Source organism: Oncorhynchus masou, chromosome 30, assembly GCF_036934945.1.
Source record: "Oncorhynchus masou masou isolate Uvic2021 chromosome 30, UVic_Omas_1.1, whole genome shotgun sequence".
NCBI classification, from domain to species: domain Eukaryota; kingdom Metazoa; phylum Chordata; class Actinopteri; order Salmoniformes; family Salmonidae; genus Oncorhynchus; species Oncorhynchus masou.
Window position 1 is genome coordinate 31,112,722 of NC_088241.1, and position 16,589 is coordinate 31,129,310.

Genomic DNA, 16,589 nt, shown 5'->3' on the forward strand with positions numbered 1-16,589 from the left:
TGGATAAACTAAAATGTTCAATTATATTCCATGATATTCTTAAAATATATGTGTTGGCTGAATATCAGCAGCTGCTAAATAATCAAGTTGATTGCACATTCATATAGCCTCGGCACCTACATAAAGCTCTGTGTGGGCGACCTCATGCAACCACAAAATGTTGGATAAAGCATATACTGTACAGTATTGTATTTCTTCATCAGCATCTTTATGATTTTGTTAATAAAATGATAAAAAAATACTCTTTCAAAATGCACATGTTTATTTAGTTATATATCCATAATGAATTACTATGGGAATAAATATAACTGAATTACAGAAATATTGGAACTAAGTTGACTAATGCAGGTAAACAAATTGTTGCTTACTGGAAAATACTCTTTCAAACACACAAGGTCACATTCTACAGCACCATTATGGCTATTAGCAGGTAGCTGGACAATAGACTTGCCGAGAAGGAGGGTAGGTGGAGAGTTCTATCGTCAAATGTATTTCTTAGTTAGGTTGACTGTATCGGTTGCAATTTCAGTTTAATCCACCAGAAAAAAATTATAATAATACAACAAAAATAATTATTATCTATCACTTCCGACCGTGATCGGGAGTCCCATAGGGCGGCACACAATTGGCCCAGCGTTTCTCTCCCTCTAAAAACATAAATAAATATTTTGGCCTTTACAAATATTATTTTGGCCTTTATTCGGATTACAATTGCTCACTTTCAGGTTTTTTTTTTAAACAAAATAACCTCCAAAATATTGGTATATATTATCAAGTAGATGGCACAGTCATATAGCCCGGCGCCTACATAAAGCTGAGGGACTCACTCATTCATGGCTAAATAAGGACCAACATTCTTTCTGATAGTCTTTTTAATAAAGAATTGTTTTGGTTATCCTGACCTGGACACCATTTACAGTATTATAATAGCCCTCCTGATTGGCGCAGGGATCTAAGATGCTGCATAACAGAGCAAAATGAGATGCTACAGATGCAGGTTCAATACCCATGTCGGCCACCACTGGGAGACCCATATGTAATTATTGGCGGTCACATCATTGAAATAAATATTTTTCAATATACTGTAGGCCTACCATAGGCGACATGAGTCTCACTAGTGTTGAGTAATGTGTTGTTAAAAGTGGTGTAGGTCTTATTTATTTAAAGAGCATATTGAAGTTAGAAGCAGTAGCCTACAAATATTTTTGCACCATTTCGCACTGCTCTGAGACAAGCATGGGGACTGGTCTTGATAAATCAATGAGATTTTTATTTTCACTGAATCTCCATTTGGGTGTTGGCTTGACTACAATTATACAATTAGGGTGAATAATGTTATGCTCTTAGTGTAACGTTTATTTAATTAGGGAAGTCAGTTACAAATTCTTATTTACGGACACCCTACTCCTTCCTCCCAATCGGGGAATCGAACACCAGTCTCCCACGTGTCCGCACGACACAGGGATTAAATAGCCCAGTACTACAACCATACTTCTCACCATCACGTTGTACAGCGAAATATTTTCCAGAGGGTTTTTCTTTTTTCTTGGAATAGAAACACCATAATATTAAGCAAATTAATTAAGCAACATTTCTTAAAGTCAGTTCCATATACGATGTTCTTACAAAAAAGGTTTTTAACTCTTGAGTACAGCCACTATTGAAGGCTATCAAATGTTTCTCAAATATCCCCACTGGTGGTCAAACTGGCACAAACTAGACTTAATGGTTATTATGGCTGATACTTAAATAACGTGCCGTGCCATAGAATTCTGCAGCACCATGCAAGCTGTGCTGCAGTACATTGCAACTTTTAAAGGATGAACCACTGTATCGCTCCACAAAAGCCACAGCCTTTGCAGAGCAAAGGAAACAACGACATCAAGGTCTCAGAGCAAGTGATGTCACCAATTGAAACACTACTAGCACACACCAACTAACTAACTAGCCATTTCACACCGGTTACACTCACCCCTCTTTGACAACCTCCTTCTCCTCCTCCACCCCAGCAGCTGGGCAGAGCCCAACTGAGTGATCCAATGTAACAGTAATGCTTCTGTCCCTCTCCTTGCTCCAACCTGGGCTCGAACCAGGGACCCTCTGAACATATTAAGGATAAATCTATCTTTAATTCTGTGATTAACACTTGTATCTTTTATCAATGTTTATTATGAGTATTTCTGTGAAATGATGTGGCTATCTGCAAAATTACTGGATGTTTTGGAATCAAAACATTACTGCACGTAACGCGCCAATGAAAACTGAGATTTTTGGATATAAATATGCACATTATCGAACAAAACAAAACATGCATGTATTGTGTAACATGATGTCCTATGAGTGTCATCTGATGAAGATCATCAAAGGTTAGTGATTCATTTTATCTATATTTCTGCTTTTTGTGACTGCTCTCTTTGGCTGGAAAAATGTCTGTGTTTGATTTTGTGACTTGGCTCTGACCTAACAAACATATGTTGTGCTTTCGCTGTAAAGCCTTTTGAAATCGGACACGACGGGTAGATTAACAAGATGTTTATATTTCATTTGCTGTATTGGACTTGTTAATGTGTGAAAGTTACATATTTCTAAAAAATATTTTTGAATTTCATGCACTGCCTTTTCACCCGGAATGTTGTCGAGGTGTTCCGCTAGCGGAACGCCTGCGCTAGAAAGGTTAATGCAACCGCTGTGTCAGATTTCAAAAAAACTTTACGGAAAAAGCATAATCTGAGTACGGCGCTCAGAGCCCAATCCAGCCAAAGAAATATCTGCCATGTTGGAGTCAACAGAAGTTAGAAATAACATTATAAATATTCACTTACCTTTGATGATCTTCATCAGAATGCACTCCCAGGAATCACAGTTCGACAATAAATGACTGATTTGTTCCATAAAGTTCCATAAAGTCCATCATTTATGTCCAAATAGCCACTTGTTGTTAGTGTGTTCAGCCCAGTAATCCATCTTCATGAGGTGCTCCTGTTCCTGAGCATTCCGATCAAGGTCATCAAAGGGAAGTGAATATTTATAACACTCTTTCTGACTTTTCTGACACCTCTCCCTCTTTGGAAAATGGCTGGATGTTTTTCTATGACTAGCGCTGACCTAACATAATAGCAAGGTGTGCTTTCGCTGTAAAGCCATTTTGAAATCTGACTCAGCGGTTGCATTAAGGAGAAGTTCATCTATATTTCCATGTATAACACTTGTATCTTTTATCAATGTTTATTATGAGTATTTCTGTAATTTGATGTGGCTCTCTGCACTTTCAACGGATGTTTGTTTGAGACCATGCATTTCTGATCATAACACACCAATTTCAAATGAGGTTTTTGGACATAAAGATGACCTTTATCGAACAAAACACACATTTATTGTGTAACATGAAGTCCTGTGACTGCCATCTGATGAAAGATCATCAAAGGTTAGTGATTAATTTAATCTCTATTGTTGATTTTTGTGAGCCCTCTCCTTGGCTGGAAAATGGGTGTATGGTTTTCTGTGACTAGGTGCTGACCTAACATAATAATTTGGTGTGCTTTCACCGTAAAGCCTATTTGAAATTGGAGACTGTGGCTGGATTGACAAGAAGTTTATCTTTACAATGGTGTAAAATACTTCTATGTTTGAGGAATTTTAATTATGGGATTTCTGTTATTTTGAATTTGGTGCCCTGCAATTTCACTGGCTGTTGGCGAGGTGGGATGCTACTGTTCCACATATCCCAGAGAAGTTAATGCGAGTGTAGCGAAATGCTTATACTTCTAGTTCCGACAGTTTTGTCACACAACAAAACATGCCCAGTGATGTCTCAAGTTTTGAGGGAACATGCAATTGGCATGCTGACAGCAGGAATGTCTACCAGAGCTGTTGCCAGAGAATTTAACGTTGATTTCTCTACCATAAGCCACCTCTATTGTCGTTTTAGAGAATTTGGCAGTAAGTCCAACTAGCCTAACAACCGCAGACCACGTGTAATCACGCCAGCCCAGGACATCCACATCTCAATTTCTACACAAACTGTCAGAAACCGTCTCAGGGAAGCTCAACTGCATGCTCATCGCCCTCAGGATCTTGACCTGACTGCTGTTCGGCATCGTAATCGACTAATCGAGAAGTGTGCTCTTCACAGATTCAACTGTACCGGGCAGATGGCAGACAGCGTGTTTGGCAGAGCAGTTTGCTGATGTCAACATTTATTTTTTATTTATTTTTTACCTTTATTTTACTAGGCAAGTCAGTTAAGAACAAATTCTTATTTTCAATGACGGCCTAGGAACAGTGGGTTAACTGCCTGTTCAGGGGCAGAACGACAGATTTTGTACCTTGTCAGCTCGGGGATTTGAACTTGCAACCTTTCGGTTACTAGTCCAATGCTCTAACCACTAGGCTACACTGCCGCCCCTAACATGGTGGCGATGGGGTTATGCTATGGACAACGAACATAAACCAACGGGCAAAATTGTATCTTATCTATGGCAATTTGAATGCACAGAGATACCGTGATGAGATCCTTAGTCCCATTGTCGTGCCATTCATCCGCCGCCATCACCTCATGTTTCAGCATGATATTACACGGCTCCATGTCGCAAGGATCTGTACACAATTCCTGGAAACTGAAAATGTTCAAGTTCTTCCATGGTCTGCATACTCACCAGACATGTCACCCATTGAGCATGTTTGGGTATGCTCTGGATCGACGTGTACGACAGTGTGTTCTAGTTCCCACCAATATCAAGCAACTTCGCACAGCCATTGAACAGAAGTGGGACAACATTCCACAGGTTACAATCAACCGCCTGATCAACTCTATGCGAAGGAGATGTGTTATGCCTCATGAGGCAAATGGTGGTCATTAAAGATACTGACTGGTTTTCTGATCCACGCCCCTACCTTTTTTTAAGGTATCTGTGGCCAACAGATGCATATTTGTATTCCCAGTCATGTGAAATCCAGAGATTAGGGCCTAATTAATTTATTTCAATTGACAGATTTCCTTATATGAACTGTAGCTCAGTAAAATCTTTGAAATTGTTGCATTTACATTTTTGTTCAGTATAATAACACGTATTTCACTCCATGCACCGATTGAGGAGCATGCAGCCTTTCTGCGCAACAGGTGATATTCCACCCAAACTGTATACCATGGGCTCTCCAACCCTGTTCCTGCAACCAGACAGTGCTTAATTTGGGTAACCAAGTGAAATCTGGTCGGGAACATGTTGTTTTCACAGCAATACATATTGTATTACATTCTTGACAGCACCTCTCTCTGACCACTCTAGAAAGGAGAGAGGAGATGGAAATGCACAGTGGTGCGATATTCTGTAGCTAAAGGTAATGTGTCAGCCTATTAATTATAAAATATATAAAAAATGCCCTAATACTAGGCTATTCAAAATCAAATATAAATTCACTATAATTGTAGGTTAACTTTGTAAGCCCCCCTGCACAATCAATGAACCAACAGCATCGCCTTGGCCTATATTATATTCTCTCCCAGACTCATGGATAGAACGTTTGGAGTGTAGCATAAGGTAACCAGTCCATCCAGTATGCATAATAATACAGTTCACACTCAAAGGCGATTACTAGAATTTGTTTAATTTTGGTGTATCGGCTAGACCAATTGTGTTTTTCTGTCGTGTGTAATATGCAATAGGCTATTAGGTGATGTATTGTATAATGACACAATCATTATTTTAATTCAGGCTTTTTGGGGGGAGATTGGGCTCATACACTAATTCTATAAAACATTGATCGTTCCATGACATATACTGACCAGATGAATCCAGCTGAAAGCTATGATCTCTTATAGATGTCACTTGTTAAATCCAATTCAATCAGTATAGATGAAGGGGAGGAGACAGGTTAAAGAAAGATTTTTAAGCCTTGAGACAATTGTAATCTATGGTACCATTCTGCTCATCTGATGAAGATGCACATGGATCAGATTCAAACTTTGAAGACTGAGATCGAGTCATTGAAGACAGACCAGCAGAAAGAGATTCATCATCTGAGGGCAGAGATGCGGGCGACAGCTGATGCATTGGTCCAGAGCCAGATGGCATTGGCGGAGAGTCGAAAAATGACGCGTTGAATAGAGCGAGGAATGAAATCTCACAATCAAAGTCACAATCCATGCCAGGGACACCTGTGAGCTCTGGAACTCCACCACCTCTGAGACAAGCATGGATAAACTAAAATGTTCAATTATATTCCATGATATTCTTAAAATATATGTGTTGGCTGAATATCAGCAGCTGCTAAATAATCAAGTTGATTGCACATTCATATAGCCTCGGCACCTACATAAAGCTCTGTGTGGGCGACCTCATGCAACCACAAAATGTTGGATAAAGCATATACTGTACAGTATTGTATTTCTTCATCAGCATCTTTATGATTTTGTTAATAAAATGATAAAAAAATACTCTTTCAAAATGCACATGTTTATTTAGTTATATATCCATAATGAATTACTATGGGAATAAATATAACTGAATTACAGAAATATTGGAACTAAGTTGACTAATGCAGGTAAACAAATTGTTGCTTACTGGAAAATACTCTTTCAAACACACAAGGTCACATTCTACAGCACCATTATGGCTATTAGCAGGTAGCTGGACAATAGACTTGCCGAGAAGGAGGGTAGGTGGAGAGTTCTATCGTCAAATGTATTTCTTAGTTAGGTTGACTGTATCGGTTGCAATTTCAGTTTAATCCACCAGAAAAAAATTATAATAATACAACAAAAATAATTATTATCTATCACTTCCGACCGTGATCGGGAGTCCCATAGGGCGGCACACAATTGGCCCAGCGTTTCTCTCCCTCTAAAAACATAAATAAATATTTTGGCCTTTACAAATATTATTTTGGCCTTTATTCGGATTACAATTGCTCACTTTCAGGTTTTTTTTAAACAAAATAACCTCCAAAATATTGGTATATATTATCAAGTAGATGGCACAGTCATATAGCCCGGCGCCTACATAAAGCTGAGGGACTCACTCATTCATGGCTAAATAAGGACCAACATTCTTTCTGATAGTCTTTTTAATAAAGAATTGTTTTGGTTATCCTGACCTGGACACCATTTACAGTATTATAATAGCCCTCCTGATTGGCGCAGGGATCTAAGATGCTGCATAACAGAGCAAAATGAGATGCTACAGATGCAGGTTCAATACCCATGTCGGCCACCACTGGGAGACCCATATGTAATTATTGGCGGTCACATCATTGAAATAAATATTTTTCAATATACTGTAGGCCTACCATAGGCGACATGAGTCTCACTAGTGTTGAGTAATGTGTTGTTAAAAGTGGTGTAGGTCTTATTTATTTAAAGAGCATATTGAAGTTAGAAGCAGTAGCCTACAAATATTTTTGCACCATTTCGCACTGCTCTGAGACAAGCATGGGGACTGGTCTTGATAAATCAATGAGATTTTTATTTTCACTGAATCTCCATTTGGGTGTTGGCTTGACTACAATTATACAATTAGGGTGAATAATGTTATGCTCTTAGTGTAACGTTTATTTAATTAGGGAAGTCAGTTACAAATTCTTATTTACGGACACCCTACTCCTTCCTCCCAATCGGGGAATCGAACACCAGTCTCCCACGTGTCCGCACGACACAGGGATTAAATAGCCCAGTACTACAACCATACTTCTCACCATCACGTTGTACAGCGAAATATTTTCCAGAGGGTTTTTCTTTTTTCTTGGAATAGAAACACCATAATATTAAGCAAATTAATTAAGCAACATTTCTTAAAGTCAGTTCCATATACGATGTTCTTACAAAAAAATGTTTTTAACTCTTGAGTACAGCCACTATTGAAGGCTATCAAATGTTTCTCAAATATCCCCACTGGTGGTCAAACTGGCACAAACTAGACTTAATGGTTATTATGGCTGATACTTAAATAACGTGCCGTGCCATAGAATTCTGCAGCACCATGCAAGCTGTGCTGCAGTACATTGCAACTTTTAAAGGATGAACCACTGTATCGCTCCACAAAAGCCACAGCCTTTGCAGAGCAAAGGAAACAACGACATCAAGGTCTCAGAGCAAGTGATGTCACCAATTGAAACACTACTAGCACACACCAACTAACTAACTAGCCATTTCACACCGGTTACACTCACCCCTCTTTGACAACCTCCTTCTCCTCCTCCACCCCAGCAGCTGGGCAGAGCCCAACTGAGTGATCCAATGTAACAGTAATGCTTCTGTCCCTCTCCTTGCTCCAACCTGGGCTCGAACCAGGGACCCTCTGAACATATTAAGGATAAATCTATCTTTAATTCTGTGATTAACACTTGTATCTTTTATCAATGTTTATTATGAGTATTTCTGTGAAATGATGTGGCTATCTGCAAAATTACTGGATGTTTTGGAATCAAAACATTACTGCACGTAACGCGCCAATGAAAACTGAGATTTTTGGATATAAATATGCACATTATCGAACAAAACAAAACATGCATGTATTGTGTAACATGATGTCCTATGAGTGTCATCTGATGAAGATCATCAAAGGTTAGTGATTCATTTTATCTATATTTCTGCTTTTTGTGACTGCTCTCTTTGGCTGGAAAAATGTCTGTGTTTGATTTTGTGACTTGGCTCTGACCTAACAAACATATGTTGTGCTTTCGCTGTAAAGCCTTTTTGAAATCGGACACGACGGGTAGATTAACAAGATGTTTATATTTCATTTGCTGTATTGGACTTGTTAATGTGTGAAAGTTACATATTTCTAAAAAATATTTTTGAATTTCATGCACTGCCTTTTCACCCGGAATGTTGTCGAGGTGTTCCGCTAGCGGAACGCCTGCGCTAGAAAGGTTAATGCAACCGCTGTGTCAGATTTCAAAAAAACTTTACGGAAAAAGCATAATCTGAGTACGGCGCTCAGAGCCCAATCCAGCCAAAGAAATATCTGCCATGTTGGAGTCAACAGAAGTTAGAAATAACATTATAAATATTCACTTACCTTTGATGATCTTCATCAGAATGCACTCCCAGGAATCACAGTTCGACAATAAATGACTGATTTGTTCCATAAAGTTCCATAAAGTCCATCATTTATGTCCAAATAGCCACTTGTTGTTAGTGTGTTCAGCCCAGTAATCCATCTTCATGAGGTGCTCCTGTTCCTGAGCATTCCGATCAAGGTCATCAAAGGGAAGTGAATATTTATAACACTCTTTCTGACTTTTCTGACACCTCTCCCTCTTTGGAAAATGGCTGGATGTTTTTCTATGACTAGCGCTGACCTAACATAATAGCAAGGTGTGCTTTCGCTGTAAAGCCATTTTGAAATCTGACTCAGCGGTTGCATTAAGGAGAAGTTCATCTATATTTCCATGTATAACACTTGTATCTTTTATCAATGTTTATTATGAGTATTTCTGTAATTTGATGTGGCTCTCTGCACTTTCAACGGATGTTTGTTTGAGACCATGCATTTCTGATCATAACACACCAATTTCAAATGAGGTTTTTGGACATAAAGATGACCTTTATCGAACAAAACACACATTTATTGTGTAACATGAAGTCCTGTGACTGCCATCTGATGAAGATCATCAAAGGTTAGTGATTAATTTAATCTCTATTGTTGATTTTTGTGAGCCCTCTCCTTGGCTGGAAAATGGGTGTATGGTTTTCTGTGACTAGGTGCTGACCTAACATAATAATTTGGTGTGCTTTCACCGTAAAGCCTATTTGAAATTGGAGACTGTGGCTGGATTGACAAGAAGTTTATCTTTACAATGGTGTAAAATACTTCTATGTTTGAGGAATTTTAATTATGGGATTTCTGTTATTTTGAATTTGGTGCCCTGCAATTTCACTGGCTGTTGGCGAGGTGGGATGCTACTGTTCCACATATCCCAGAGAAGTTAATGCGAGTGTAGCGAAATGCTTATACTTCTAGTTCCGACAGTTTTGTCACACAACAAAACATGCCCAGTGATGTCTCAAGTTTTGAGGGAACATGCAATTGGCATGCTGACAGCAGGAATGTCTACCAGAGCTGTTGCCAGAGAATTTAACGTTGATTTCTCTACCATAAGCCACCTCTATTGTCGTTTTAGAGAATTTGGCAGTAAGTCCAACTAGCCTAACAACCGCAGACCACGTGTAATCACGCCAGCCCAGGACATCCACATCTCAATTTCTACACAAACTGTCAGAAACCGTCTCAGGGAAGCTCAACTGCATGCTCATCGCCCTCAGGATCTTGACCTGACTGCTGTTCGGCATCGTAATCGACTAATCGAGAAGTGTGCTCTTCACAGATTCAACTGTACCGGGCAGATGGCAGACAGCGTGTTTGGCAGAGCAGTTTGCTGATGTCAACATTTATTTTTTATTTATTTTTTACCTTTATTTTACTAGGCAAGTCAGTTAAGAACAAATTCTTATTTTCAATGACGGCCTAGGAACAGTGGGTTAACTGCCTGTTCAGGGGCAGAACGACAGATTTTGTACCTTGTCAGCTCGGGGATTTGAACTTGCAACCTTTCGGTTACTAGTCCAATGCTCTAACCACTAGGCTACACTGCCGCCCCTAACATGGTGGCGATGGGGTTATGCTATGGACAACGAACATAAACCAACGGGCAAAATTGTATCTTATCTATGGCAATTTGAATGCACAGAGATACCGTGATGAGATCCTTAGTCCCATTGTCGTGCCATTCATCCGCCGCCATCACCTCATGTTTCAGCATGATATTACACGGCTCCATGTCGCAAGGATCTGTACACAATTCCTGGAAACTGAAAATGTTCAAGTTCTTCCATGGTCTGCATACTCACCAGACATGTCACCCATTGAGCATGTTTGGGTATGCTCTGGATCGACGTGTACGACAGTGTGTTCTAGTTCCCACCAATATCAAGCAACTTCGCACAGCCATTGAACAGAAGTGGGACAACATTCCACAGGTTACAATCAACCGCCTGATCAACTCTATGCGAAGGAGATGTGTTATGCCTCATGAGGCAAATGGTGGTCATTAAAGATACTGACTGGTTTTCTGATCCACGCCCCTACCTTTTTTTAAGGTATCTGTGGCCAACAGATGCATATTTGTATTCCCAGTCATGTGAAATCCAGAGATTAGGGCCTAATTAATTTATTTCAATTGACAGATTTCCTTATATGAACTGTAGCTCAGTAAAATCTTTGAAATTGTTGCATTTACATTTTTGTTCAGTATAATAACACGTATTTCACTCCATGCACCGATTGAGGAGCATGCAGCCTTTCTGCGCAACAGGTGATATTCCACCCAAACTGTATACCATGGGCTCTCCAACCCTGTTCCTGCAACCAGACAGTGCTTAATTTGGGTAACCAAGTGAAATCTGGTCGGGAACATGTTGTTTTCACAGCAATACATATTGTATTACATTCTTGACAGCACCTCTCTCTGACCACTCTAGAAAGGAGAGAGAGGAGATGGAAATGCACAGTGGTGCGATATTCTGTAGCTAAAGGTAATGTGTCAGCCTATTAATTATAAAATATATAAAAAATGCCCTAATACTAGGCTATTCAAAATCAAATATAAATTCACTATAATTGTAGGTTAACTTTGTAAGCCCCCCTGCACAATCAATGAACCAACAGCATCGCCTTGGCCTATATTATATTCTCTCCCAGACTCATGGATAGAACGTTTGGAGTGTAGCATAAGGTAACCAGTCCATCCAGTATGCATAATAATACAGTTCACACTCAAAGGCGATTACTAGAATTTGTTTAATTTTGGTGTATCGGCTAGACCAATTGTGTTTTTCTGTCGTGTGTAATATGCAATAGGCTATTAGGTGATGTATTGTATAATGACACAATCATTATTTTAATTCAGGCTTTTTGGGGGGAGATTGGGCTCATACACTAATTCTATAAAACATTGATCGTTCCATGACATATACTGACCAGATGAATCCAGCTGAAAGCTATGATCTCTTATAGATGTCACTTGTTAAATCCAATTCAATCAGTATAGATGAAGGGGAGGAGACAGGTTAAAGAAAGATTTTTAAGCCTTGAGACAATTGAGACATCGATTGTGTATGTGTGCTATTCAGAGAGTGAATGAATGGGCAAGACAAAATATTTAAGTGCCTTTGAACAGTGTATGGTAGTAGGTGCCAGGCTCACTGGTTTGTGTCAAGAACTGCAATGCTGCTGGGCTTTCAAGCTCAACAGTTTCCCGTGTGAATCAAGAATGGTCCACCACCCAAAGGACATCCAGCCAACTTGACACAACTGTGGGAAACATTGGAATCAACATGATCCAGCATTCCTGTGGAATGCTTTCGACACCTTGAAGAGTTCATGCCCATGTTCCTAATGGTTGGTATACTCAGTGTATATAGGCCTATGCGTACGCATAAGCTCTAATATGCATATGGGTGTTTTGAATTAATCCTCACCTTAAAGGTGCTGTCCATTTCTTTGTGTTAGGCTTTGAAACAACATCCACAACATTTGTTCATCCACAACATCTTCTTAAACCAGCTAAACGGAGTGCAATATTTGAGGCAGGCTGCATAGTAAGATTATTGTTCCCTTGGTGGAGCCATGACACTCAGCTAACAACATAATAACCTAATATGTTTCAATTATTGCTATCCAGGCCATTTAAGTTGAGTGATTAAAAAGGATGATTGTCCAGCAGCAGGCAATTAAAATGGCAGGAGTCAACCCTCTGACTTAAACATGTACAATGACAATCAGGAACCTTTAATACAAACAAGATAATAATGACTATGAGAGCAATGTTGGTTATGAGGGCCTTTAGTTAATTCAGTGCAGGCGCCGGTAGTCAGTCCTCTTTTGTGTCCATACTGTAGCATCATAGGGTGTTATCACCACCCAGCACTCACACAGTCCTACAAAACACTATGGAGCCAATACATTTAAATCCACATGAGTAGCTATAAGTGCATGCCTGATGGGCTTAATGTTTCACCCTTTAGTCACTCTAATGTGGAGTCTTGCAGATGAATAACAGGGTGTAAGCGTTCATGTTTTGGTACATGGCAAAAGGAAACGAAACAGAGAAAATGACTCTGACACCAGTGCTCTTCAAAGCCAGAATATATCACGGAGAAGGAGTGGGCATGACAAATGTAGAGCGGGCGCCTGAGAAAAAATAACAAAAACAAAAGAGATTACCGGTGCTGGGAAAGAAAGCTGCAGTAGAGATATTGTTGAACGAAAGGAGGTATCCCACTGAACCCTCCAAGTCATTTCTCACAATGTTGTATTCCATTATAACCACAAGTATCCTTCAAGCCTATAGTCTCAATAACAGGCAACCTTGAGCCTAACAATAAGCTAACGTTTAGGCCGAGGCCTTTCCCAGTGTGTGAAATAGCAGGCTTGCCTATCAACACATTCCTCTCTCTCTTTCTTTTTAAATGAAAAACAGCTGGTGAGTAAACAGAATCAGTCTCAGAGAGCACATAGGCCCGGGGCCCTCTGGGAAGCAAGTGGGATGAGCTAGGCCCCTTCTCTGTTTGTTTGGATAACTCATCATGTGGGTTCCGAGTGGTACAGTGGTCTGAGACACTGCATCTCAGTGCAAGAGGCATCACTGCAGCACCTGGTTCGAATCCAGGTAGCATCACAGCCTTGATTGGGAGTCCCATTGGCCCAGCGTTGTCCATCATTGTAAATAACAATTTGTTCTAACTGACTTGCCTAGTTAAATAAAGTTAAAATAAAAAAGTATTTGTGCTGTCCAAAGCCACGGTGGACATGTTAGCTCTCGCAGACCTCACAAGTAAACAAACTCTGATGAGGGTCAAGCAGTGACAACCAGTCTGGTCTGGTGGTCAAACCAAACCCTCAATCATAGACTTCAGTGGCCACTGCCCATGACTTACTTCTTTTATCTGTTTAGTTTTTTCTGCCTCCACTAAAGGATATTAGGGAAATCAGGTTAATCAAATAAGCCTGAGAAGGATTATGTAAACAATCAGGCTGGAGCGAATTACTAAGAAAACTAATCAAAATTATCTGTTTAGTCTGGCAGGAGTTGACATGGTGAGTCTAGGTCACAGCTGGTACTCACAGCAGATGCAACAATCAAACAAAAACAACATGAAGGGGAAGCAACCTCATCTAAAATGGTAGCCGTGACACACAGACATGTATCTCCTCATGCTGTTTGGGGAAGGCAGGCTTCGAAGAGTCTTGAGGACTTTTGTTATTGCGAATGTTAGTGCTGTTATTACAGCTCCCTACTGGAGGTATATGTCCTTGTGATGTGACAAAATGATTTGTCTGATATCATTCTCACTTGGATGTTAGAGTTTTTGAACGTTGAAGGAAGGACAGGGTCTCAAAGTTGAAGACGATGATGTGCACTGTGTCTCAAGGCTTGCATGGTGTAAGTAACACATACTGTAAGAGGTGGTGGTAAGAGTCGTGGATGTGTGGTAATTGCTGTGAGAGACAGAGGCTGTAAAACAAAAGGCTATCATCAGGCCTTCCATCAGCCCTTCATATGTGAGGTTTTTAAAACCAATGAATGTTATTCACTCAGACATACACTGCAGTGGCCTTCCTGACCTTCAGAGGGATGGAATTTGCATGAATAAAGCATACAAATGGGAAAAGGGTATTAAAAACAGAGCCCTCTATTTGGATAAAGGAAGAAGGCTGTGAAGAAAGCACAGCACTGGGATTTCATGAGCAAACTGGATTTTCAAAGGTGCTGGGCTGGAGAGTCTTCAAGGCTGGAGCGTAGCATTAAAACTCTCCCCAATGCTCTGCTGCATTTGAATACTAACACAAGCATGTTTATACAGTTGAAGTCAGAAGTTTACATACACCTTAGCCAAGTACATTTAAACTCAGTTTTTCTCAATTCCTGACATTTAATCCAAGTAAAGATTCCCTGTTTTAGGTCAGTTAGGATCACCACTTTATTTTAAGACTGTGAAATGTCAGAATAATAGTATTGAGAATTATTTATATCAGCTTTATTTATTTATTTATTCACATTCCCAGTGGGTAAGTTTACATACACTCAATTAGTATTTGGTAGCATTGCTTTAAATTGTTTAACTTGGGTCAAACATTTTGGGTAGCCTTCCACAAGCTTCCCACAATAAGTTGGGTGAATTTTGGCCCATTCCTCCTGACAGAGCTGGTGTAACTGAGTCAGGTTTGTAGGCCTCCTTGCTCGCACACACTTTTTCAGTTCTGCCCCCAACTTTCTATTTTTTTGGCCCATTCCTCCTGACAGAGCTGGTGTAACTGATTGAGGTCAGGGCTTTGTGATGGCCACTCCAATACCTTGGCTTTGTTGTCCTTAAGCCATTTTGCCACAACTTTGGAAGTATGCTTGTGGTCATTGTCCATTTGGAAGACCCATTTGCCACCTAGCTTGATGTCTTGAGATGTTGCTTCAATATATTCACAGAATTTTCCTACCTTATGATGCCATCTATTTTGTGAAGTGCACCAGTCCCTCCTGCAGCAAAGCACCCCCACAACATGATGCTGCCACCCCCATGTTTCACGGTTGGGACGGTGTTCTTCGGCTTGCAAGCCTCCAGTTTTTCCTCCAAACATAATGATGGTCATTATTGCCAAACAGTTCAGAGGACATTTCTCCAAAAAGTATGATCTTTGTCCCCATGTGCAGTTGCAAACCATAGTCCAGCTTTTTTATTGTGGTTTTGGATCAGTTGCTTCTTCCTTGCTAAGAAGCCTTTCAGGTTATGTCAATATAGGACTTTATACTGTGGATAAAGATAATTCTGTACCTGTTTCCTCCAGCATCTTCACAAAGTCCTTTGCTGTTGTTCTGAGATTGATTTGCACTTTTCGCACCAAAGTACATTTACCTCTAAGAAACAGAACGCTCTTCTTTCTGAGCGGTATGATGGCTGCATGTCCCATGGTGTTTATATTTACGTACTATTGTTTGTACAGATGAACATGGTACCTTCAGGCATTTGTAAATTGCTCCCAAGGATGAACCAGACTTGTGGAGGTCAATAAAAAAAATGCTGAGGTCTTGGCTGATTTATTTTGATTTTCCCGTGATGTCAAGCAAAGAGGCACTGAGTTTGAAGGTAGGCCTTGAAATACATTCACAGGTACACCTCCAATTGATTCAAATTATGTAAATTAGCCGATCAGAAGCTTCTAAAGCCATGATATAATTTTCTGGAATTTCCAAGCTGTTTAAAGGCACAGTCAACTTAGTGAATGTAAACTTCTGACCCATTGAAATTGTGATACAGTGAATTATAAGTGACATTATCTGTCTGTAAACAATTGTTGGAAAAATTACTTGTATCATGCACAAAGTAGATGTCCTAAACGACTTGCCAATACTATAGTCTGTTAACAAGAAATTTGTGGAGTGGTTGAAAAACAAGTTTTAATGGCTCCAACTGAAGTGTATGCAAACTTTCAACTTCAACTGTAATTCAAAGACACTCACCCATCGTTTCAAGTTTCCCTCTTTAATGGCATGACCACAAACACACTTCAAGTAGAACTCAAAAGTGCTGGTATTCCAAA

The 16,589-nt window shown here is 39.8% G+C and overlaps 1 protein-coding gene across 1 annotated transcript in view; it reads right to left on the reverse strand.

Annotated features, from left to right (window-relative positions):
* Positions 1 to 16,589, reverse strand: part of LOC135522520 (receptor-type tyrosine-protein phosphatase U-like) — a 320,589-nt gene that overhangs the window by 118,769 nt on the left and 185,231 nt on the right. The window lies entirely within an intron of this gene.